Consider the following 25,166-nt stretch of genomic DNA (forward strand, 5'->3'; position numbering starts at 1 on the left):
TAGACCCACAAGCTTTCTGCTTCTAGGGAGTAATAAAAACCCTGCTGTGAAGCTGTCCTTGGGTATTTGTAAAGGTAAATAAACAGCAAAATGCTTCATTAACAGAATGTTTGTGTAGAAAAAAAAATAAAATCAGTTCATCAATCTCTTTGAGTTCATACAGATTGAAGTAAAAATCTTCCTGTAACGATTTTTTTTCTTATTTTTCCCCATTAATTTTAACAAAGTTTAAATGAACACAACAATGTACCGAAAGGGTTTATATATAATTATTATATATAATATATATATTATATAGAATTATATGTAATTCTAGCAGAAAGGCTGCTGAAACCACAGCTTTTGCCTTCTCATTTAAAGACAGGCTTCTACCCAAAGCAGAAGATTGATTTTAAGGAGAAAATTATTTCAATGAGTAGGATATGGGGTTTGGGGTTGAAATCTGTGTTGTTATTATTGATATCTTTAAGTGCAGGTGTCCCCTCCATAGCTCAGTTCACCCATAGAAAAGGGAGAATGTGACAAACCTGGAGCAGAGATAACTTTGGGTGGATTTTCTCTCAGTGTCAGTGGTTTGGGAAGTGTGCTCTGGTTTGACAGGGAGGTTACAATCCATCTCCAGGGGCTCTATTGCCCAGGCTCCAAGCAGCCCACAGGGAGGGAACAGTGGCCAAACACCCACTGCCTTCAGAGATTGCATTTTAAATTGCTGGTCATGAGAAAAATTATGGGCCAAATTATCTGCTGATGTAGCTCATCTCAACTCCAGCAGAGTTATAGCAGGAGAGATGGCAGCTGTAGCCAGAGTGTGCCCAGCTTTCTGTGTTCAAACAGCATGAGAATGGCTAAAAAATGCATTAGGTTTTCACAAGCATGTTTTGAATTCTCATTTATGTGTCTTGTCTATTTTAAATCTTTAGGATATGCTGGGAGCATGGTGTTGGGGAGCTGTGACTTTGGTTTTTTCACAGCTGCATATACAGAAAAAAAAAAAGAAAAAGAAAAGCAGTGCATGCTTTGCTGACTAAAATGAGGGAAAAAAAGTATTCCTTATACATCGTTAAGAACAGGGGATTTATGTGAAAAATCAAAGCAAGCTGGGACCATTGGGCAGTGGAATGAAGGAAGAGAAGTCTGGGGTTGTGTGTGCAGGGCAGTGGTATGGAAGTACACTCCTGATAATCTCATGGATATTCTCTCCAGTTTCCTCTCACTGGAACTCTGATTTACCAAAGCAACCTGGAGATCTCCGTGATCACAGAACAGTTTGGGCTTGAAGGGACTTTAAAGATCATCTAATTCCAACCCTTTGCTATGGATGATCTTATTGGCACTTCTTTTCACAGCCTCAGCAGGGAGAGGAATTGTTAATGATCCAAATTATCACCCTCAAGAGTTTTCTGGCCCAAATCACACATGTGGCCCTGGCAACTTCAGTCCCTTCATTGTGTCATTGACTTGGTGTTAGCTGCTACATTAAATTCATCAATAAAGAATTAAAAAGATCTTCCTTCCACCCTTTTTATTGTCATATAGGAACTGCATTATTCACATGTCTGGACGCTTGAGCATAACCTGAGTTTTATGATCACTTTCATTCAATTTTTTTAAGGCAAACAATATATCAGTGAAGGCATCATCATAAAAATATTGACCCTGTTCATACCTGGCATAAAATGCCATTGATTTCAGTGGGGTTGTGGGACTTGGCTCACTCCTATAAACACTTCCCATGAAGTCCTATTCAGCAAAGTACCTGCAAACTCTCCTTACTGGTGCTTACATAACCATGGTGCAGCAGCAGAGCCACCAGGACATTTTTCTGTGCTAGGAAAGCTGCTGATTGAAATTTTTCCCCAGCTTTATGCAATTCTCCTGCTTCACCTCTTGCTGGGTGACATGCTGGAGGCAGGGGAGATGGGGATGCAGTAAATGTGTGGACATGGGAAGGCTCCTCCAGCCCTGCATCCACACAGCTCTGCCTCCCTACACCTGAGGCAGATAAATGCCATGCCAAGTGCTTCTTCACTTGCTTTCAGTCACAGAAAGTGGCCTTTAAATGTAGTTTTATCCCCAGTCAAATTAATAAATTGAGATTGGAGCAGCTCAAGCAGCCTCGGAGCTGGACAGCATTTCTGGATCACATTCAGCACCTGACAGGCCTGGCAGCAGTGCCCAGCTCTGAGTGCTGGGAGTGAAGGCACTGCTTGCTTTGACTTGTCCCACACAATGGCTCTGCTGCCTCTGCTAATATTTGAACAATGTGTTTGCCAATTACCTTAATAGGAACAAGAGCCCTGGAGCCCCAGGAAAAGGCTGAGTGAGCCCAAAGCAAAAGGGATGCTGCTGCTCTGGCTGCTCTGCAGCCATTCCTGCTGCAAGGCATGAGCTCTCTGTCAGATCCCCATCTCTGTGGACAGGAACAGCAGGAATGATGCTCGTCTTCTCAAAGGACATTGTGTTTGCAGCTCCTTTTCACTGCAGATCAGACCCGGAATTTCCTCTTGTTGCTGTTTTATTGAGGGTGGCTAAATGAAGCCTCACAGACTCCAAGGTCTTCAGAAGGCAAATGCAATTTTATTAAAAATGACACACACTTTTTATAGACAGTTAGGATTCAGGTGGAGCTGACTGGTCCTCAATCAACACCCCTCACACCATTGGCTAATTAGGAACACTACCTTTTGTGTAAACATCTCACCAGAAAACAACACCAGCTGCAAAGATTATGAATTTTTTTTTAATTCCTTCTCTGAACTTTCCCAAAATTTCACAGAGCAATGCCTGGGAAGGTTTATCTGACTTCTCTGACCAGTTCTCAGCATCCACATCCTCTCCCTGGGAAAACAGGGAGAGCTGGAGAGCCCTGCAGCCCTTCCAGCTTCATTCAGAGCACACACATCCACATCCACATGCACATCCTGACATTGGAAATTGGCACAGACCCTCTCACTGCTGTTCTCCTGCCACACAGAATACTGCACAGCTGGTTTCATGGCACTTAAAACTCCCATTTGGTGCCATCCAGGAGCTCAGCCTCACCATTCCAGACGTGCTCATAAAGCTGCCATCACTAATTGCCACACGCTGCCACCACAGTGTCCAGGTCACATCTCCAGGAAGGGCAAGGCCACTTTCACCTGGGCTCCATCACACACCTGGAGATGTTCTTAGCATCCTTTTTAACCCCTGAGCCAGCACTCCTGGCTTCTTCAAATCAGCAGAAAATTCTCCTGCTATACCAAAGTTCATGGTCTCCCTGCTCTTGCTAAGCTAGGAGCTAAATTTAGCTAAAGAATTTAGCTAGGAGCTAAATTCTCCTAGCATCCTTTTTAATCCCTGAGCCACTTTCACCTGGGCTCCATCACACACCTGGAGATGTTCTTAGCATCCTTTTTAATCCCTGAGCCAGCACTCCTGGCTTCCTCAAAGCAGCAGAAAATCCTCCTGCTATACCAAAGTTCATGGTCTCCCTGCTCTTGTTTCAGGTCCAAGCACCCATCCATCTCCAGCCATTTCCTAAATTATGCCTGAGCAGCTTCCATTTGTTTCCTTGTGAAGCTGCTCAGAAATTGTGGGTTTAAAAGTTCACTCCAACCTGGCCATCGTTGGTTTTGCTTCCACTTAGGAGAAACTGAGCAACAGAAGCAGAGAGGGGCAAGTGGGAGTCCAGAGAAGGAGCAAATTAAATGCCAGCAGAGCTCTGAAAGGTATATTTTCAAGCCCAAATAAAAAACACATCTTGCCCTTTCAGTTTAGATAAAAAATAGGTGGTTATTGTTTTTTGGTTTTCTGTCCTTTTTTCCATTTTTTCCCTTTCCTTTTAACGAACCATCTTTAAGGAGCTCAGTAAGGTGGTTGTGGAGATGGAGGTGAAATTGCAGCAAAGTGACAAACTAAAATGAAGAGAGTACCAAGATCTGGCAGGCTGTCCCTGTCCATGGCATTACTTCTCCCTCAAATGAATTCTTGCCAGTGTTTCCCCTTGGCTGTCCTCCTCCTGCAGGCTCTCCTCTCCCCATAAATCAGTCTTGCATCTCTGTGCTTTGGTCCTACATCCTTTATCCTTCTCCTCAGCCTCAGGCCAATGCTTCTGGTTGTGAAAAATCTCTGTGCAGATTTTTTTCCTTTAAAATCCTCTGTTCCAGCCCCTCTCTCAGTTCCTGAGATGCCCCTCCCTATTCTCCTTCCCTGCCCTATTCATGTTTACCAGCAACATGATGGATTTGGCAGCTTTGCCTTTGCATTTAGGCCTTTCAGAGATTCCCTCTGACTGCTCATTTCATCCCATAATTCTATTTTCTGTCATTTTATCTTTTCTTCCGTGTTGTCATCTCACACAGGCTGCCCTTCACCTCCAGCTCCTCCGTCCATGAGCAGCCCCTCACATCTCTCCCCTTTTAGCCACTCAGACTCATTCTTTTCTATATTCCAGAGTAACACCAGCTTGCAGACACTCTTCTGCTTCAGGCTCCACTGGTTTTTTGGTATTACATGCACCATCACGCCACGCTTTTCTCTCTGGAGCTCACTAAAGGCATCTCCTGGGTGACCTCAGGCTCAGCTCTGCTCTCCAGTGCTGTGCTTTGAAATCCCAGCACATCCATAAGGGAATTTCTTCCCTCACACGATCTCTGTCCCAGTGGCCACCCCCTGAAGCATGAGATTAGGGAAAATGGGCGGTGTAAAACAAACCCCAGTCCCAAAGAGGACATGACTGGAATTCCCTGGGGAGCACCAGAAGGGTGAACATTTCACCACTTCCAAAAGGCAGGAGTGTCAGGCAAGAGTCCAGAGGAGGATTGCAGGGAAACACATGGTTAGATATCTGGGTAGGTATGTACAGATATATAGATGTATTGATAAATACAGAGCTAGGAAAAAATATTTATAGATTCAAAAAATATTTATAGATTCAAAAAAAAATTATAGATTCTCTCCCTTTCTCCCACTGGACTGCACCAATACCAGTTTTAGCAGGGCTCCAAGAGCAGCAGCACATCAGCAGCCAGAGCTGTAAGCAGATCTCAGCAGCCCAGTGGGCTTGGGGACTTAAAAGTCTGCAGATGCCTCAGAAGACCTAGTTTCCAGCTTTATTTATTTATTTATTTCAAGTCCTGAGTGCAAAGGTGTCGCAGACATCTTTTAGGAAAAATCCTTTCTTTAGGATTTTTTCCTCCTGAGAAGCTGGGAGGCCTCAGGAACAAAATGTAAACAATGGTTATCTGCTGCTGTGGAATGCAACAGGTGCATCTGTGATTGGCCCATGTTGATTGTTTCTAATTAATGGCCAATCACAGCCCAGCTGGCTCGGACACAGAGCCAAGCCACAAAACTTTGTTATCATTCTTCCTATTCTGTTCTTAGCTAGGCTTCTGATGAAATCCTTTCTTCTATTCCTTTAGTATAGTTTTAATGTAATATATATCATAAAATAATAAATCAGCCTTCTGAAACATGGAGTCAGATCCTCATCTCTTCCCTCATCCTGGCACCCCTGTGAACACCATCACAACAATACACTGCAAGTGTTTCTTGGTCCATCAGCTTTAGAAAATCCATTTCCCACAGCTGTTCACTTTGGTGCCATCTCAAGGGTCACTGTGGCCCCTCAGCTTTCCATTCAGTGCCCACCCCAGAGCCCCCTGCCCACCTCCTCCCAGCAGTGCCTCTGCCAGGCCTCAGTGCCAGGGAGCTCTGCAAAACCAGACTGGGCGTCTCACCAGACATTTGAGATGCCTGCTATTAAAAACACCCACTAATTAAATTTCCCTCTGGATTTATTATCTACTGCTGCATGACAGGCATTTTCAAGAGCCTCTTCCTGACCTCCTCCCAGCCACCAAGCAGAACAGATGTCTTCCTTGCACTGACTGGAATCTTGGGTTTCCCTTTGCACAGGGACAAAGAGGAGGGGGAGGAGGGGGAAAAATAAAGTTTAAATTAAAAGACATATAAATCCTGAAGCCTTGCACACCACTAACCATAGCAACAGCACCTCAACACTGCAATCTCCATCCTCCCTGGGCTTCTCCCCAGGGAACAGATCCCTCATTGTGCTGTGTGTCAACTCAGAGACCATGGATGTGCTTCTTCATTACTGTGCCTGCTTCTAACTTTGGAGGGAATTCCATGACATTCCATGTTATTCTGAAAAATCCCAGTCCTTGGAGTTATTTTGTACGACTCAAATCAAGCTTTCCCATGCTGTCTTTTAAATACATTAATATTTTATTGCTTTTGAAGATGATTCTTACAGGCCTGCAATTTTCAAAGATAAGTAAGGCAATTTAAACAGAGTATAAATTTATAGAAACCCTCCTTATTTACTCATCTTTTGCATAAAATATAATTTTCCTCATAATGAACTCTTAGTTTTTTTGTGAATTTGCTACATTTTGGTGCTGGTAGTGCTACTAACAATTCCGACAAGTTCAATTTACCACAGTAAACAGTAGCTGTAGTAATAAAGATTAATTAGTAAGATGGGATCATAGCCCATAAAATGGGCTCATCCAAGATACCATGCAGAACTCCTGGATCTCTGGGGATGAAACTGAGGGCTGGGAGAGCCTCAAGAGGAGGAGGGAACCCCTCAGGAGCATCATCTGCAGACAGGGCAGGTGGAATTGAGGCTGGCAATTCCAGCAGTGGAGATTCCCTGACATCCAGCCACCTTTCACTCTCTGGCAATGATTAATTATCCCCTTAAAAGTAGGTTTCACCTGCTGGCTTTGTGTCCCCAGGAAGCTGCTGTGTGAGCCCTGCTCCTGTGCATGCTGTCATGCTCCAATCCTAAACAAACCCTCAGGTCAATGATAACATCCATCAAATGACCACACAACGTGAAAATCCATTGCAGGGTGGATATTTTTTTAGCACTGCTATTGAATAAATTAACCAGGTAGCACAGCAGTAACCTTGGGATAAATTATTAGGTGGTTTTATTTTTTTTTATTTGGGGAAAAAAAATAAAAGATGACACTGTTTTATCATATTTATAATAAAAGTCATTGACATAATAAAACACTGCCATCACATCAGTATTCATTTCTGCAAATAGAGCTCTGACGTTTTATAATATTAACATGTGCTATAAATGTCACTGATATATTAAGATTTTCAGTCTATCTAACCAAAAATATAGAGAGATGACTGAGGAAGAGATGACTAATTCTAAAAGATTAAAGAGAACATTTTCCCATGCAATTAAATAATCTGCTGGTGATTGTGAGCTGAGGGTAACACACAAAAATCCCATTCTCTGCTTGTAATTTTTACCAGCAGCACAGAATGGCCTGGAGCCCTGTGGCAAGTGGGATATTGGGAAAACTTGTTGGGAAGGATGTGAGTGGATGAGGTGGGCAGGCTGTGCATGGCACCAGAGGGTGATCATACCTGCCAGGGCAGTTTGGATAACTCAGGACCCTGAGAAGGACCTTTGGGCATCTTGCACTGGGATGTGTCACCATAAGAGTCAAGGCTGGATAATAAGTGACACAGACTCCCAAGGCATTCACAGAAGGATAATTCACTTTATTAAGAAATCTGTGCTTTTTATACCCTAGTTCATTACAGGTGGACCTGATTGGTCCTTTAATTAAAGTACCATCAGCTTTGGCTAACTAAGAAACCACCCTTTTGGTAGAAGTAAAACAAATCTCCAAGGTAAACAAAAGGTAAACATATCTCCATAACACTTTCCACATGTTCACAGCACCAGGTACAGCAAGTGAAGATAAGAATTGTTTATAATTCTTTTCTCTGATCTTCTCACAGCCTTTCCCAGAATGATGCCTGTTTCTCTCTGTGACCAGAGAGCTGCTGCCATAGGGATGCACTGGATGAGGGCTGGAGATCTTCCTCCTATTCCCTAGGATGTCATCCAGGAAAAAAAATCCCTTCACAGGAGCAGCTGCACATAGGTGAGTCCTGAATGGCATATTTGCAGTTCCTGGGAATGCCAGCCTGTGGCATAAGCTGCTTCTCTGGCATGGGGAGAGTCCAGATGCCCAACAGGAGTACAACAGGGACACAGCAAAACCCAGGGATGGGCTGGAACATGACAAGGACACAGTAAAACCCAGGGATGGGCTGTCAGCAGGGCTCTCCCAGGAGCAGGAGACCTGGGTGGTGACTGAGAGATGATGGTGGGCAAGGACAAAGCAGCCCCTTGACACCATGACTGATTTTTCCTAAGAAAATCTTACTCAAGTTCCTGAGTCCCACCAAGCTGTCATGGAACTAACAGAATCTCCCAGACCTTGCGCTTACAAAAAAGCTCTGTGTTAACTAAGTAAGTTTATGTTTCAAACTCAGTACATTCCGGGAGGAAATCCAGAATAAATTAACATCTAATGATAATAATAATAATTTAATCAATAATTATGAACTCGCTTATTCTTAGAGTTTGAAGTTCCTACATAATCCGGTCTGATAATTTCATCCCATGATTTTTGCATTACATCTGGAATTTTTGTCATCCTATTTTTATCAGATGGAGCTATTTGTGTTTTGAACGAGGTCAATACAGAATTTTTACACCAGCACAGTTTGTGGCTCAGTTATGGGGACTTTTCCTCTTTTAACCAACAGTTAAAGCAGTGCAGCACCTGAAATACATTCCCTGGCAGCTGACACATCAGTATTAATTATTTTTCCTCCTCCATGGAAATTGCATCTATTTATACAATACGTAGTTTCCCTAAAAAGCTTACTGCAAAAGGGTGGGAGAAAAGAAGCAAACTGTAAATCATTTTTATACATCTATATCTATGGATATATCTGCATATCTATATCTATCTGCCTATCAATCTTTCTTAACCTCCTCTTTTCCACTGAGATGCTGACATCTTCAAAATGTTTTTATCAGCTCCCCAAATGAATATCACAGACATTGCCAAATTTCAATTCACAGGAGAGAAGAAAACGTGTGTACTTTATTTTATTCATTTATATTCAGGGAAACAGTGCTGGTGTAATTATGCCTGCATAGCTAGAGGGGTAGGGAAGGCCTAAATAAATGTATTCCTAGACAATTGGAGTAACGAGTTTTAATTAGTTTTGCAGCTTCTTCTGGTTCTGTTTTGCAAGTGTTGCAGCTCCTGGTCTTTGACTGGGAGCAAGCAATGGGAACCAAACCCAATAATCAAGTTACACACACACACACACTCCTTGTTGACCTTCAGCAGTGACATCCTTAGTTACTGGAGACTGCAGCATTTGTTTAAGGGTAATTTGATCATGGGAGTCCTCCTGGGGTTCCTGCTGCTACAGGACCTGAGAAGGGTCTGGCAGGGGTTATTTGTGTCACTTGTCAGGGTTTCCTCTCCTGAGAATCCCAATTACAGCCCTGGCAGGGAGGTATAAATTTAAATCTCCAGGCTCCATGTTCTCTGCAGATGAACTCATTGGTACCCACAAGAACTGCTCCCATTATAAAATGTCACGTAAAACGACAGAGACCTTGGATGGCTGAGAGCAGGAAAAACAATAAACATCCCACAGAGAGGAAATTAATTTCTTCTCCCCGTCCTGCCTTTCCTTTTTGCTCCAGAATATAATAATGGGGAGTGTTTGGATTGCAGGGGCTGCTGGGGCCACGGGCAAGAGGAGGAGGGAAGGAGAAGCAAAAGCAGCAGAAATGGAGATTTTGTACTTACTAAAGCAAGTTATTTTTCAACCTGCACACATCTCCAAAGTTCACCACTGAATTATTAAGTGTGGCAGGCTTAGAATCTGCTTCAGCAAATAACACCTATATTTCTTTGGGAAAGCAGGGGAGCCCAAAACTTGGGACTGTGGGAAAGCAGAGCAACTCCAATGCGTGGAGCAGAGCCAGAACCTTGACACCATCCCCAGGAGGAGGTTCATGGCTCAGAGTACTTCACTTTGTCACTGTCCTTCCCCCTCTGTGGGCTGCTTGTCTCCTGCCTCAGGCTGTGGGGAAGAAGGGATCATCATGGAGCTGGCAGCAGGAGAAGCAGATGGAATAGATCAGAGGAACTGGACTCATGTGAAGACTCCTCCTCTAGAGAAAAGATCAGGATTAATGGACTGATAGGGGCAGAAAAACAAGGTGATGTAGCTAATCTTGCACTTACCTAGGTGCTGCCAAAAAAATCCCATTTTGCAAACAGTCAGAAAACACACAAACATGCACATTCCCATCCAAATGGCGCGAGGGGCAGAAATGCCACCTCCTCACCCTTATCCACACACTGCACCTGGTTAAACCAGCCACTGCATAATAACAGAGCCTGCTGATCCCCACAAACATCCCTCTGTTTATTCTGTGACTGCAGCTGCAATTCTTCCCATGGCTGACCTGGCAGCACAGCATCTCAAGGTTTCAGAGTGCTTACACCACTGGAATGAGAAGAAAGCTCCGAGCTGCTCTCGCAGCTGAGCTGCAGGCTCAGGCCAGCATCGCTGAGAAGACGCTGTTTGATTCACACTGTGAAGATTCCTCTTGCCACTGAAGTGCTGAAGACTTAATTATGTTTTTAGATGATAGCTTAGATCCAGGAGAGCGCAAGCTGCATTGTACAAACAAGGGAGCTGACTCAAGCAGACACCCGAGGCAGCCCAGCCCAGCCCCCTGGCAGCGATGATTGCTTCCCCTGCGAGATTAAAAAGTGAAGCAACATGAAGGGTTAGCGTGTTTCACAATGAATCCTGATTTATCAAACATGATTAGTGCGTTATGAATATGGATGTGATTTCTGAAACCAAAAGAAAGTTTGTGCGGTTCATCCTTCTTTAAAAAGATTAATTTAAACTCAAGGAGCTGGAACAGCCATACAAGCAGATTGTGTGAGTGTCAGGAAATACAGGAAAGGAGTGAGGGAGGAGAAGATTTGGAAAAATCAGGTGAGCTCTAGCAGGTCAACAGTGTCCAGAGATTTACTGGAGTCTTGTCTCAGGATCTCTTGCTGGTCAGAGTGACCCCAAGAAATGTTAAAAGTCTCTTTTCCCAGCCTGGCAGTTGAAGAAAGAGTCAGAACTCATTTCTCATTCTCCAGGTTGTTTGTTGTTTCTTATCTATAAAATTCTTTCTCTTGGCCTGTTGAGGTCCACTCAGCAAGACAGTCAGAGGCACTCTGCTCACCCCCGAGGCCGTATTATCTTTTTATACTAAAAACTACGTGTACAATGTTTACAATTACTGTCCAATACCTGTCACCTATGTTAGACAGTGAACTTCTACTCTAAACCTATCCAAAAGTGTCAACATCACAGCAGAAGATGGAGGCCAAGAAGAAGAAGAAGGAGAAAGGCTGGACATGCCCAGATTCCTCCATCTTGCCTCCTGAACCCCCATTCTAAAAACTTCAAAAATCTATTTTTCACCCTGTGATAAATTCACTATAAATCTACTTTAACTTTTGTGGCTTGTAATTCTTCATATAAAGGTTGGTAATTGTTTTTTCCAAGCGCTAAATCAAAGGCACAGGGGTCTTGGGCTCTCTGCCAAGGTCTCTGAGGCCCCTGGGCAGGGGCTCGAGCCCTCCAGGGCAGCCAGAGGAATTCCCTGGGTTCTGACCGTCTTGTACAATTAAACACAGTTTTAGAAGAGAACAGAGTTCTCTAAAATCTGTTTTGACATTTGTTATTAACACTTGTGCTTTAATTTACTCTCAGATACCAGAAGCTTGAGGTAGAGAGGGAGTTTGAGGGAGTTCTACCTCAGCCATGCTATTTGTCTTTTTTCCCTTTTCCCTCAGACATAGCCCTCAAGGTGAGGCATCAGCTCCCATCTGCAGGACCCATAGTGGAGGTTCTTTATCACAGACTTCCCAGAGACCAGAAATCTTCCTCCAGCTGCTCCAAGTGCCCTTAGAGCTGTGTTAGAGCAGAAGAGGGGCATGAAGGAGCAATTAGGGGACAAGAAGAGGCCCAGGGTGGTTCTAGCAGGGCTGCCTGCAGATGAAAAGATGCTGTTTTCCAAGCATGGAGCTTAGTGTGGAGGGTAAAGTTTCTCACTGAAGGCTGATGATAACTGGGATGGTGTTCACAGTTCTTGGATGAGGGAAGAGATGAGGATCTGGCTCCATGTTTCAGAAGGCTTGATTTATTATTTTATGATATATATTACATTAAAACTATACTAAAAGAATAGAAGAAAGGATTTCATCAGAAGGCTAGCTAAGAATATAATAGGAAAGGATGATAAAGGTTTGTGGCTCGGGCTCTCTGTCTGAGCCAGCTGACTGTGATTGGCCATTAATTAGAAACAACCACATGAGACCAATCACAGATGCACCTGTTGCATTCCACAGCAGCAGATAACCATTGTTTACATTTTGTTCCTGAGGCATCTCAGCTTCTCAGGAGGAAAAATCCCAAGGAAAGGATTTTCCATAAAGGATGTCTGCGACAGATAACAATAAAAGCAATTGACAACTGGTTGCAAACCCACCATGTCCTGGACACTTTGACCATGGTTAAATCCAAAATTCCAGGTTTTCTGCCCAAAAGGAGAGTGAGTCTTGTCCTCAGAGCAGCACAATCACAGCAGTGCCCACGCTTCTGTGCCGTGGACAGGAATGAAGAGCTGCTCCTCCGTGTGAGCACCTCATCCCTCCGGCAAGATCCCGCTTTCTAGGATGGGCTCTGGAAAGCAGACAAGGTCTCTGCTCATCTCCATGGCATCCGAGTGTCTCCTTTATTACAGAAACAAACAACTCATTTCACAGACAAGTTAAGGTTGCTAAGTGACAACAATGTACTTTATCACATCATTTGCAAAGCCCTCACACTTAAAAACAGGGAAATGAATGATTAAGGACTCCTGAAACCCTATATTGCCAACATAATAAATATATGTTTTTAAGCAGAGTACAAAGAAGTGCAATCTTTATTTTGACAAAACAACCTCATGCTTAACCTGTGAATTGTTTTCTTTTTTTTTACCTCTTTTATGTGGCGTTTTTATTCTATTTAATTTGGTGTACAAACATTTTATTTTAAAGAATATTCTTAGGGGGCAAATACCATTAGTTAGTTGAAGTATTTCTAAGTACGATTACTATTAAGTGATACTGAATTTTCAATAAGTGAATATGTGCCCAATTTTTATAATAAAAAAAATTCCATAATATTGTTTTTCTTCAAATCAACATTCATTGGTAGGTGTGTTTCACATTTTTTAAAAAGGGTTTGTTTTCTGTTTAAATTCAAAAAGTGATGATAGAAAATTATCTCTCTTGGGTCAGAATTAAGGTTGTGGAGGAATCTTAAAACACTTTTCACCATGCTTGACAAAACAATTTAGGTGAAACAAGTTCATCCAAAGTCAAGAACTTTGATGTTGCCCTTGGATGGGTCAGGATTTCACCCTTTATATGCTTTATGTAGGGAATAAAAGATGTATGATGCTGTTAATTATTTATCCCCTGGCTTTTAAGCACTTGTGTTTTGTACCTAATGCGATGGGGCTGAGGGAGCAATGCTGGTACTTCATTGTAACTTGTTGGAGGAACAAAACTGCTGTTTGTTCCAGGATTCCCAGGATCACTCAGGTGTTTATTTCTGCCTTTCTGGTTTTTATTTTTGAGTGGATAAATTGAAATCCAGGGTTTTCCTTCATTTGTAGCTTAGAAAGGTGTGAACCTACACCAGTGGAGGAAACTCCTTTGTGCTGGGAGCTTGGGCCTAAATGGGTTAAACTCAAATTTTGGCCAACCCTTTTTGAGCTGATAATCACGGGAGCCCAAAATCTTCTCCTTGCACTGCCTTTGAAAGTGCTGAGGATGGGATTTCCATCAGGAACCTGGGTACATCCAGACTTTTGGGCAGTGACATTTTTCATGCCTCTCTCCGAGCTCTGTGGTGGAGATTTCCAAGCAGTCAGGGTGTAAAGGAGAGGGCAGATTTTCAAAATCACTGCCCTTCCCTCATCCCTGCAATTACTGCACTGGCAAGGAGAGCTGTGAAAGGATTCAGTGCTCATTGAGCTGTGCTCTCGTGAAAAATGTGACCACTTGCTTGGAGGTCTAAATGGGAGCTGGGTAATGTCACTTTGGTTGCTGGAAGAATTAGTCAATGACAAGAGGGCAATCACAGCAGCTCTTCTCCATTAGCTTCATCTTTCCTCCAACAATATCAATTATGGAAGCTCTAGCCCAAGGTTTCAAACAACAGCTATTTCTCTACAATGTTATTATTTTTTGCACATAAAAATGCCTTTTGCATGAACTACTGTCAAGGTCTAATCTGATCTATTTATCTGTATTTACAAGGCACTTATCTTCTGCAGCACCTAAGAGCTCCACATGAATTAATAGACAACACTCATCCCAATACCACTGAAAAATCTCCTGGACTGAAATCTTCCCTCTTGGATCCCAGGAAAATGAAAAGTGCTATTACCAGCACAGCCATGAAGGGATCAAAACAAACACAAGGTGCCAAAAGCTGCTGTCAAAATTCTTGTAGGTACCAGTGGATCTGGCACCAGGAGGGGTTTGCTCCCATCTCAGCACTGCTGTTTGCATCACCTGTGCCAAGGTAGGACCTGGCCTCCCCTTGGTGTCACCTTCTCAGCATGGGTGGTGTCCCTGTGCCAAGAGTTTCTTGGCAGAGATGCTGGTTGGGTAATTCCAGATGTGGGGAATTGGAGCTGGGAAGAATGATGCGCAGAACTCCATGACATCAGAAGGCTAATTAATTACTTTATTATACTGCATTATCCTATACTATAATGAATACTAAAAGATACTAAAGATACTAAAGAAAACTCATGTGTCGCAGACATCTTTTTATGAAAATTCCTTTCCTTAGGATTTTTTCCTCCTGAGAAGCTGAGAGGCATCAGGAACAAAATGTAAACAATGATTATCTGCTGCTGTGGAATGCAACAGGTGCATCATGTGGTTGTTTCTAATTAATGGCCAATCACAGCCCAGATGCCTCAGACTCTCTGTCCGAGCCACAAACCTTTGTTATTCATTCCTTTCTATTCTTAGCTTAGTTAGCCTTCTTCTAAGGCTAACTAAGAAACCTTTTCTTCTATTCTTTTAGTATAGTTTTAATGTATTATATATCATAAAATAATAAATCAAGCCTTCTGAAACATGGAGTCAGATCCTCATCTCTTCCCTCATCCTAAGACCACTGTGAACACCACCACACTCATGGCTGTCTCCTGACAGCTTTGTGTGATTGTGCAAGGAAACAGAACAATCCTCAACCAGGAATCCAAATTCCTTCAGGTAAATAATCCTCCAACACATTCCACATGTGCACAAACACAGGAGCAGCAAATGAGATAAGAGTTGTTTTGATCATTCTTTTCTCTGCTTCTCTCTGTGCAGAGGGCATGTGAACACCACAGTGGGGTTTCTACAGCAGAGGAAGGAATTCTGATTTCAGCCCTGCCCTACAACTCCGAGGTGCCCACAGTGCAAATGTGGGATTGGTGTGGGGCAGGCAATTGATGCCATCCCCTACAAGAGAAAACATCTGGAAATCCTCTCTGAGGAGACCACAAACTTTTCACTGCATTTGGGACTGGGAAATAGAAAAGGGAGACCAGGAAAAGCCAAGTCCCTGTGCTTGGGGAGGGCAGAGAGCAGCTCTGGAGGAGCTCTCCAGGACTCTGCATCACTGAAGGGTCGCTCTGGCTTTGCTCAGCCCTGCTGTGATTCAGGAGGCTCAGTCTCCAAACAAACCAGGGTTTAACTGAACCATAACTAAAGCCAGCACCCACATATTCCCCTTCCTCCTTCCAAAGGATTTGTCTGGTTTGTATTTTTGGGATTAGATTTGCCTCTGATGAGTAGTTATGGCACAGAATGGAGAGAGATGTGTCTTGTTGCTCAATTGTGCCTTATCCTTTTCATTGCCTATCACAGGCAGAATTTTCCAGTCAGCAAGGGGCCCAATGCCCCTTCCTCCTCAATTCTGCCTCTGGACTGTGTGATAGGGTCAAGCAAGAGTGAAAGAAAAGTGGAAAGAAAATATCAGCCTTTAACACAGCAGTATATAGATATATTTTTACCACCAAACCAGAATAAATTTCCAGCTCTCCCTTTCCTTCATCCTTAATTTCCCTAAATGAGGCACTTTCTGTGATGAATTCTCCCCAGGCAAAATAAAACCAGGTTTTCTTCTGATTTTGGCTGCCTGGGTCAGGCCCAAACTGCCTGACAGGGCCCATACATCTCAGGGCAGGCAGAAGTAATGGGGGAGCTCGGAAGAGGGGGAGCTGGACAGCACAGCAGAAAAATTAAATTCTGCATATAGAAAGGAGAAAATGGATGGATTTTGGTGAGGGAGAGATAAGGGCGTTTCAACTGCCAAGTTCCTCATGAGAAGTGGTGTTGTGTGGGAGAGAGGAATGGCTTAACAAGAGGTGGAAGAAAAAGATGTTCTAATAAAGCCCAGGCTGAGCCCTCCATGCTGGAAATGAAGGGATCCCACCCCAGCTGAACGTGGAGCAGGTTCTCAGCTGCCAGAGAAGGCCCTGTTCAGAGCAGCTGTCACTGCAATCTCCTAATTGGAGATGATTTGGATTCTGTCTCAAACCACAGAGCCCTGAATGAGGCAGTGCAGCCTCCACCAGGCAGCATCTGCTGCCATCTCCAATGGCAACAGTTCAGCCCCCACCACTCCCTCCAGATGCCAACTGGCAGGAGGTGCCCCCTCCATGCCCAACACCCTGGGCAGCTGAGGGTGCAGAGGGAACCCAGGGAGAGGCAGGAATAGGGAAACAGCCCTGGGATGCCAGGGAGAGCTGTGGAATGAGGATGGCCAGGGTTTGGAGGAGGATGGAGGGAGGGAGGGAGAGATGGAGAAACAGCCCCATCCTTATTTGATAGTGGCTGTTCCAACATCACATGCCATGAAGGGCCCTGGGAAAGATTGCTGGAATTAGAGATTTTTGCTGATTGTGTTCATGTCCCCTTTGTACTGCTCATATGTGTGTGTGAAATTGAGTTGGGGTTCATTTATTTACTTCGGGTTTTGGGTGATGAGGAGCAATGGAAAAAGGAGTGACAACAGTAAAGAAAAAAAAAGAGCACTTGAGCCTTTAGAAGTATTTTTGGTGGGGTGGGGAAGCAGCAACAATTGATCAATTTTTGGTATTTAACAATTGAAGATATTTGTAGCAGAAAGGAGTGAGTGCCCACTGAGCCTTCGTGGGTGAGAGGCTGTGAAATGTTTGTTTGTGGAAGCATAGGAGTCCTGAGAGAGCTGGGCCAGCAGAGCACCCTGGGATCATGGATTTGCTTCCTCACCTGTGGGCTGCAAGTGCCACATTCTTCCCTCAAGATGTTGAAGATTGCAATGCAAGATGTTTTCCATTACCATCTGTATGGCAGATTACCTGTGTCAAATGGGCAGTTTGCCTTATCTCTCTCTTTGAGTGACCACAATCACTCCTCCCTTGGGAGGGGACATTGCTGATAACAGCTATTGAATGTCACTGCATGGCTGATAAGAACTATAACATCCCATTGGGAGATGCCCCGCCCAGAGGGAGGAGCCAAGCATTGCTACCCAGATATAATCCAGAGGTTTTGAGACACCAGCACGGCTTCTCCACTGGATTCCCCAGAGGAACAGCAGCTGCCTCTTCTTCCACTGGATCTTCAGAGGAAGAACACATCCTTCTCTACAGGATCCCTGCTCCAGCAGAACCACCCCTGACACTGCAGGAGGGCTGCAGCCACATTTCCAATGGGACTGCCACCAACACCCTGACCCACAGGGTGTCAGGTTGGGTTCTGACTCTGTCAGTGTTGTTCTGGTGTACTGCATTGTTTATTTTATCCTTTTTCCTTTTCCCTATTAAAGAGCTGTTATTTCCTGCTCCCATATTTTTGCCTGAGAGCCCCTTAATTTAAAATTTATAGCAATTGGAAGGGGTGGGGAGGGTTTTCATTCTCCATTTCAGGGGAGGCTCCTGCCTTTTTTAACATACTCCTGTCTTTCCAAACCAAGACGCAAGGGTTACAGCTCCACATCAGCAGCAATATCCCACTCCCCCCATGCCCCTCTGTGCCACTCAGATGGAAAGTTGCTGTCTAGCTGGGCTCCCCTGATCCCTCCCACCACAAAACAGGCAGAGCCAGCTGCAAAACTAAAGGAGGGATGAGAGCCCACCAGGCAAATGTGAGTTTGCAAAGCCTTCTGTGGTCAGTGCAGCAGAAGCAAATCCTTCCAGGCTGTGTTTTGTGAGCAAGCAGGGGGTGAGGGATGCTTTGGAAACCATAGGCTCAGGCTCCAGCACAGGCATCACTCCATAGGGAGGAGGATGAGAAAAATTCAAGTGATTACTACAAAATGTGCTGTGCAGTACCTTCCCCTCTGCATGCTCCAGGCTTCCTCCCTTCCATCCATCCACCAAAGTACTGAAGTTCTATAAATGGGGATTGCAGACAGCATATGAAGTGATTTTTACAGCTGAAAAGAAGTACAGAGTTAACAGATGCTTTTAAAGCACATTCATCTAACCTGGGTGCCTTGGAGCCATTTTTGCTCCAGAATTGCACTCAGAGGTTTTTCGTCCTGGAGCTTGGGAGACTAAAGACACCATGGAGAAGTCTGCTATCTCTTGCTAACAAATTGGATCAAATTGCCTGGGTGCTCTGTGCCTGGGGCAGATGCTGCAGTGAAGATGTGAAACACTTGGGAAAACCTGATTTCCCCTCTCTGTGGTATCTGCATGGTGCTGGGCTGTGAGATGGAGGAAAAGGGAACTTTGCTGGCATTTCTTTGGCTCAACAGAGTTTAATAATTAGTGAGTTATTCCAGCCTTCCTGGGGAAGTTTCACCCATTTTGCTTCCTACCCTGGGTCTTAATTAGCAGAGCAGGCTGCCTGCCTGTCTTGTAGTGTGGGAAGTTCAGCACTTAACAAACACCAAAGCGATTTGTTTTCCAAGCCTCTTGAGGACACCAAGCTTACTCCTCTCTCAGCTTCAGACAGAAGGAAGGGGGGATGGAGAGCCTCTGCTTTCCTCACAGGTGTTATCCCAGCACTTTGTACCTCTGGTAAGGCCAAGGATGCCTTGTCCTGTGACCAAAGAGATCATCCCTGTCCTAAAATGGCTATTCAGCATGAGATGGGAAAAGGAAAGCCATGATCAGCAGAGGCTGCCATCACAAGGGGGGCTGGAAATGTGTCTCCTGGGGCACAGGCGGGTTTTTAACCCCTCAGGGACCACTGTCTCTTAGGCGGTCAAGATCTACTCACAGCAACACCGCAGGATTCCCCTGCTGAGGAGTGGTGCTGGCTGTCAAAGGGTGGGAGAAGGGAAAAGAATCTGGAAATCAATTTACTGTGTCTTGTGGATATTTATGTACAAAGCTCACCCTTTTTTCCCCCCCACTGTCTTGATATGAAAAGACAGGAGTCTGTTAAAGAAGGCAGGAGCCTCCCCTGAAATAGAGAATGTAAACCCTCCCCACCCCTCCAAATTCCTATAAATTTTAAATTAAGGGGCTCTCAGGCAAAAATATGGGAGCAGGAAATAACAGCTCTTTAATAGGGAAAAGGAAAAAGGATAAAATAAACAATGCAGTACACCAGAACAACACTGACAGAGTCAGAACCCAACCTGACACCCTGTGGGTCAGGGTGTTGGTGGCAGTCCCATTGGAATTGTGGCTGCAGCCCTCCTGCAGTGTCAGGGCTGGTTCTGTTGGAGCAGGGATCCTGTAGAGAAGGATGTATTCTTCCTCTGAAGATCCAGTGGAAGAAGAGACAGCTGCTGTTGCTCTGGGGAATCCAGTGGTATCTCAAAACCTCTGGATTATATCTGGGTAGCAATGCTTGGCTCCTCCCTCTGGGAGGAGCATCTCACAATGGGATGCTGTAGTTCTTATTAGCCATGCAGGGACATTCAAGTCGGTTATCAGCAATGTCCCCTCCTCAGGGAGGAGTGATTGTGGTCACTCAAAGGCAAACTGCCCACTTGACAAAGGTAATCTGCCATACAGATGGTAATTGAAAACATTTTGCATTGCAATCTTCAACACCCACTGAGATGTAGTCATTTTAAAAATGTTCTCATCAGCTCCCCAAGAAAATATCAAACCATTTGTGAAATTTGGGTTCACAAGGGAGGGGAGAAAATTTGCCAAATGCAAAATGGCAACAGGGCACCTCTGGGGGAAAGCTGTTGTAGTGGATGTTTTAGAGGAGAGAAACAGGAATGCTGGGGATATTTGGGGCTAATCTGGGGGAAGCAATTTACAGCTCTGTACCTGAACCCTCTCCTCATCCATCCCATTGCAAACTGGCAACCTGAGGTTGTGTATTTATGCTCATGAGAATCCATCTTTTCCTCACCACAGTAGAATTCAGGCCAACATACATAGGGTACCTATATTTCCTTTTCTTTTCTTTCTCTGAATCCTAATCCAATCTCCAGTTCATGCAGTTCAGGGTGCTGCTTTCCATTCCAGACCTCTGTTCTATAGATCACTCTAATCCTGCCCATAAATTAGTTCATTTAATGAACATCAAGCACAAAACAAACAGCATGATGGTGTCTTTACCTGGCCATAATCCTGAATCAATACCATTTCATTCTTCTGCCTAAATCAGCCCTGATGATCTGCACCACATTTAAAGTGCTAATGGTCCATGGTTAAGTGCTTTAAAGATGGGATCTTGATGGGGGATTGGGGCATTTTCTGCCTGTATATGTGAGATTACCAGCATTCCACCAGCTCTCCCACACTACACACCATGTGTGGCCTAAAAGTCCAAATCATTTGGAAACTGAGCTTTTCTCTCCTTGGTAATAAAAGCTGAAGAGGGAAATGTGCTTTGAAAAAGCCTGAAATAATTCTTTGTAACTATAGCTGCATATAATGTTAGAGGTCAATTTTTTTGTTTGCTGTAAAAGTAATTTCAGGGTGCAGGAAGATTTTCACAAATTTGTTTTGACTCCCTCAAATAGCTAATCTGGAAACAAGAGCAAATAAGACAGATAATATCCCATTTTGGCATTTTAGAAATGAAGAGTCTCTTCAAAAGAAAACAGGGTTTTTCTGTTATCCAAATTGTATTTGTCTTGAGCTTAAGGATTCCCAAGGATGAAACGAACTTTACGCTTAATGGAAAACAAAAATTTTCAGCTGAGCCAAAGAGAAATTCTGCTTCCCTTCTGTTTGCAGAAGGAATGACTAGGGAGGCAGGGAAATGATTAATCTCTATTGGTTTGGGTGAATACTCAGCATTTGTTTCAGCTAGGAAAGCACAAGAGCAGCTTTGCAGAGACACTAATCCTATAGGATGCCCCACTGCAAGGACTCAAGGAGTTCTGAGGCATGAGGCTCTGCTCTTTTCTCCATTATCCCTTCCCAAACACTCTGAAAACAATCTGTCTTGGTTTGGAAAGACAGGAGTCTGCTAAGGAAGGCAGGAGCCTCCCCTGAAATGGAGAATGTAAACCCTCCCCACCCCTCGAAATTCCTATAAATTTTAAATTAAGGGGCTCTCAGGCAAATATATGGGAGCAAGAAAGAACAGTTCTTTAATAGGGAAAGGAAAAAAAAAGATAAAATAAACAATGCAGTAAACTAGAACAACACTGACAGAGTCAGAACCCAACCTGACACCCTGTGGGTCAGGGTGTTGGTGGCAGTCCCATTGGAATTGTGGCTACAGCCCTCCTGCAGTGTCAGGGCTGGTTCTGTTGGAGCAGGGATCTGTAGAGAAGGATGGATTCTTCCTCTGAAGATCCAGTGGAAGAAGAGGCAGCTGCTGTTCCTCTGGGGAATCCCGTGGAGAAAGGCATGCTGGTGTCTCAAAACCTCTGGATTATACCTGGGTAGGAATGCTTGGCTCCTCCCTCTGGGCGGAGCATCTCCCAATGGGATGTTATAGTTCTTATCAGCCATGCAGTGACATTCAATAGCTGTTATCAGCAATGTCCCCTCCCGAGGGAGGAGTGATTGTGGTCACTCACAGAGAGAGATAAGGCAAATTGCCCACTTGACAAAGGTAATCTGCCATACAGATGGTAATGGAAAACAACTTGCATTGCAATCTTCAACACTAGCTTTATAAATCAATCAGACACCAAGGACAGAATTTTTTGCCCAGACACACATGTCTGATTCTTGGGGACAAGGCCTCGGTGTTCACAATTCTGTCTGGGTGTGACTCGTCCCCAGCAGGGATGTGGCAGGGAAATCACATTCCATGGAAATCACTTTACATTTGGGGATTCACTCCCTTAACCACACTCGACAGGGGTGTGAGGACAGAGCTGCCAGCCCTAAGACACTTGTCAGTCAAAGAAGGTTCCAGAATGCCTCAGTTTTTTTCTGAGCATCAGCAGAGCCAACAAAGGACTGGCAAGTCCTGGAGACAGAGCAGAGCCCAGCAATTCATTCCCAGGAATCTTTATGATTTCCCCCCTCAGATACTTTCTGAGGAGGGAAACTATAAAGTGGGAAATATATATTTTTGTGCAGGCAAAATATTTCCTTCCTCTCCTGCTGTCTGGTCTTGTTCTCTAGGAAAATTAAATTGAACATGAGGAGTTCAATTTTAATGAGGTCTGGAGATCAGTTATGCAAAATTTTAAGCAAAATTGCGGTCACTTGCATTGTCCATAATTATTTCTCTTTGCTACCAATCAAACTCTAAAGAGAGCTACTATGCTCTCCCTCCTAACAATAATGATAATAATGATAATAATGATATAATAATAATAATAATAATAATAATAATAATAATAATAATAATAGCAACAGAAAGTAAAAATATGTATCAGTGTTTTTCATCTCAACTTGCTTCCTACACTTCCTTGTTAATTTTAAGAAGTCTCAGAGCAGGAAAAAGTGATGTGACACTGACACATGTACAGAGTCCTGTGCTCAGGAGACAGGAACAACACCAGATTTTATTATTCTTTGAAATTTCTTATTCTTTTATTATTAAAAAAAATAATTTTATTACTGTACCCATCCCAAGACTCCTGCAAAGCATCCAACACCCTCAGTACAACCTGATGCAATATTCCTCACCTGCATGCAGTTACGGATGAGCTCCAGCTGCCAGAAGAAAAGCCCAGACTCCATAGCCAGGGAATAAATTGGTAAAAATATGGGGAAAAAATAAAGAAGAAGCTGACATGCAAATCTGTGCTGAACATTGGTTATTTGGATTCCTTGTGGCTGTAAAACCACTTGGGAAATGTGATATTGTGGGAAATTGCAGTAGATACCTCAAGCAGAGTTTTCCTAAGCAAAAATAAATACACAGTGGGGAAGGAATCCAAGGCTGAGCCACGAGGGGTTGTAGCAAACTCAGCTGGCAGCAATCCTGCACCATATACAGGGCAATGCATGGGAGCAAAAGCACCTTGGTTTGATGTGGAGGAAGCCTTCCATCATCATTTCAGAGTGCTCAGCTGGAGTTCCTCACCCCTCTGACCAAGGTGGATCAAGGTTGATTTCGGTTTCTCATCCTTTCCTTCAGGCTCAGGGACACCCTTGACTCCATTGCTCCCTAGGAATGGGTGTCTTGGATATTTGGGGATGGTTTTTGGATACCCCTTCTTGAGAAAAAGTTCTCAAGTTGGAGGCAGAGATGTGGGAAGGAACATAAAGGGCTCTGACTCTATTCAGCTGCTGCCCACCCTGATTAATTCTCCAGCTAATGACTCTCCAGACATGTTGATGTATGAAGCTCTGTCGGTGACAAAAAAAATTGAACTTTTACTAATTAAGTAGAACATCTTCATAGGGTGAAAGGTTTTGCTAACGAAAGTAACTCACAAAGAATTATGTTGGCTGGAGACTGCTGCTGAGATCCACCAGCGCAGGGAGGGAGGGAGGGAGAGCAGCATAAACCATTCACTGCAGCTACCAGGCCAAGATTTCAGCCCCAGGTTGTGTCTGCACTGAGACCACTCACAGCCACATTTCCTGGGCTCCAGCCCTGTCCCAAAAGCACTCTGTGCTGCAGCCCTGACTGAATTATGGATTGTCACCCTCATTTTTAAAGTTTTTCTAAGCCTTTTGATGTTTGCATTCTTGTAATGAACTTTCTCATGCACTTTATGTAAATAACTCATTTTTTTGCATTCTTTTATGGTGAGGAGAAATTTGATGGACTGTTGGTTTGTCCAGTGTCATTGGAGAGGTGGCACTGTCACCCTCCAATCCACTGTCACTTTTGGAAAACTACAAATATTGGAGTCAGAAAAATAAAGGTCCCTTTTTTACCTTGGAAAGAGCAGCAGGGAACTCTGCTCTTACAGAAAGTGAAGGGTAGAACACCAAACTGGCCTGGTTTTCCTCCCCAGCAAGCTCTGGAAAGGTGCTCCTGAAATGAGTCAGTGGTGATTTCCACCTGAAGATACTCCATGGGTTTTGCAGCTTTGCCTCTTTCCACTTCCTTCCCCCTTCCAACCAACTTCTCACTTGCTGCAACACATTCTTTTGTAATTCTATTGCCCTTTCACAGAGAGATTTGTGGTGTTTTAACCAAGAGCCTACATTAAAATATCAAAACCTGTCATTAAATATTTCTCTTCCCCAGCTCCTTGTAAAGACAGGACGAAACTGGGGGGAAAACTGTCAGAAAGGAGCAGAGTATTCACATTTTTTGAAGAGACTGTTTATGGTTATGTTGCTTGAGGGACCTGCAAAGACAGAATCACAGAGGCCGAGGTGTTAGCTTTTCCTCCTTGCACTCTCTTTCCCTTTCCAGTGGCCTTTTTCTATTCTAGGATTCAGCTTGCTGTGCTCAATTCTACCCCTTCTGTCTCCTGGGTAAATCAAGATTAACTCCATTCCAGTCACTGATGCAACCAAAGATTCTCAGCTGGATGGAAATATGGGATTAACTCCCAGCTGTGTGCCCTGGACAGCTCTCCTGGGACTGCCCCTTCTTCCCCTCTCCTGTGATGGAAACCAAGAGCAGCTCTGCTACAGGTATGAAAATAAATGATGGAAATGACACTAATAAAAATGACATAAAAAGTGTGACACCTGTGTCAAGCCCAAGGTTTGCACTGTCTGCAGCTGCACATGAAGGAAACGTGGAGCTGGGGAAAGAAGGCAGGAATTATCTTCAGAGGTAGCAAATCATCATTAGAGAACACTTCCTAGGAGGAAACTACCATGGAATCTCTGATAATACCAGGAACCATCCAAGAGGCTGCTGTGACTGTAGCTGGAAATATTTTCATAA

This window comes from Zonotrichia leucophrys, chromosome 17 (assembly GCF_028769735.1).
Source record: "Zonotrichia leucophrys gambelii isolate GWCS_2022_RI chromosome 17, RI_Zleu_2.0, whole genome shotgun sequence".
Classification (NCBI taxonomy): Eukaryota; Metazoa; Chordata; class Aves; order Passeriformes; family Passerellidae; genus Zonotrichia; species Zonotrichia leucophrys.